The 1,938-nt window shown below is 37.0% G+C and overlaps 1 pseudogene; it reads left to right on the forward strand.

Annotated features, from left to right (window-relative positions):
* The first annotated feature begins 236 nt into the window (after positions 1-236).
* LOC111315199 (uncharacterized) lies at positions 237-1,695 on the forward strand (annotated as a pseudogene).
* The last annotated feature ends 243 nt before the right edge of the window (positions 1,696-1,938 follow it).

Raw genomic sequence — 1,938 nt, forward strand, 5'->3', positions numbered from 1 at the left:
CATGAATTCAAAATTAAGGAGGTAACCATCTAAAACTGTGCTTCCCAAGAAGAACATTGTTTCATGCATGGACTTATGGTCACGACTCACGAGCCCCTTCTCTAAACACTAGAAAAACCTTCAACCTCTTTAATATATAATCGATTGAACCTTGAACAGTAGTGGTAAATCTGCTTCACAATATGGATGAGCTCCTACTACAGCTAGCATTAGGAGACTGCTCCTCCAGCTTCAACATGGAGAAAGCAGTGTGCAATCATGGCTTGTTCATGATGTCTCCAAATGTTTGGATACCTTCCACCAAATCCCTTTACCGTCCTCTTCGACTCGCAGACTCTTCCCACTCCCTTTCCGTCACCGTTTCCACACCCTCCCAACCACCCTTTCCTTGTTATAAAAGTCCATGGCGTTCACTCTCTCCCCTCTGCTGATGAAGCTGCTATATTGGTATTATATATATATATATATATATATATTTATTTATTTATTTGATCAATATATATGTACAAGTATAACGTTGTAGAATTGATAGGAACAAGTTGCAAGAATGCTGAGGATTTCAAGCAAGGATGAGAAAGACGTAAGGGAGTTCCAAACATTGCATGCTTCAGCAAAGGAGAAAGGTTTCGGTCGAATTTTTCGGTCCCCTTCCTTCTTTGAAGATGCTGTCAAGTCCATCCTTCTCTGCAACTGCGGGTAAATTATGTTTTAACAAATTTTGATCTTATGGTCGATCAGTAACATTTGAACGGGACCTTCATTTTCTTTTTTTCCTTTTTCTTTTCATTAAATGAAAAAAACGTACACACTGGAAAATTTTTGCTCTCTTTTATTTTCCACGGAAATATCACTAATAGATAACAATTTCAATTTGTGTCCAAATTACCGAAAAGGTGGAAGAGGACATTGGCCATGGCTCAGGCTCTCTGCGAACTTCAAGCACAAATGGCTAATGCTCAGTTGCAACCCATGGGTGTAAAATCCAATTCCAATCGGAAAATTTTTACCAAAAGATTAAAGCATAGCTCAAATTCAGAGTCGTCAAGGAGCAAATTCGATCAATCTAGAGGGAATTTTCCAACCTCAACAGAACTAGCTTACCTTGATGAGAAGTATCTAAACAAACGCTGCAATCTTGGGTATAGAGCTCAGTCTATTCTTCAACTTGCTAGAAAGATTGAGAACGGGGAAATTGAAGAATCTTGTGATATAACATCTCACGACAAATTGTATCAAAAGTTGATGAAAGTTGAAGGCTTTGGCCCCTTTGTCTGTTCCAATATAATGATGTGTGTTGGATCATATAAAAGGATTCCATCAGATAGTGAAACGATCAGACACTTGAAAGAGGTACAATATTTTATTTTATGACACATATTTGATAAAATATTGATTAGTGTTTTAATAGCCGCAGGTACATGGCAAAGGAAAATGCTCTAAAAGGACAATTCAAAAAGATGTTGAAGAAATTTACAGCAAGTATGCCCCATTTCAGTGTATGGCATACTGGTGAGAGACTATCCTTTTTGTATTTAAATATCCTACACATATCTTTTTAGATTTTTAATTTATTTGAATTCTTGTAGGCTGGAACTTGTGGAGGAGTACGAAAAGAAATTTGGGGTACTGAGTGAGTTGGATAGTGCCAGCTATCATCTTGTTACTGGAAGCCAGCAATCAGCGCTTAGGGAGTAATTGATGGAAATTCGCTTATTAGCTAATTCAATGGCTTTGGTTAATCATTACCTATCTTATGAATACATGATGCTAATTTTCCCCTTAAAATGTGAAGAGACGTACAGTTTGAACTCTCAACTTCTTTTGCATTTTGTATTTGTATGTTTGATGTTAAGGATGAGATCAAATACCCGTCATTGATGTTTCACGCCTAGGATCCGTGAAACTGACACCAATAGAAAATAATTAAAAATATTCATA

This window comes from Durio zibethinus, chromosome 20, assembly GCF_047325235.1.
Source record: "Durio zibethinus cultivar Kanyao isolate XHJ-2024 chromosome 20, ASM4732523v1, whole genome shotgun sequence".
In the NCBI taxonomy this organism is placed as follows: domain Eukaryota; kingdom Viridiplantae; phylum Streptophyta; class Magnoliopsida; order Malvales; family Malvaceae; genus Durio; species Durio zibethinus.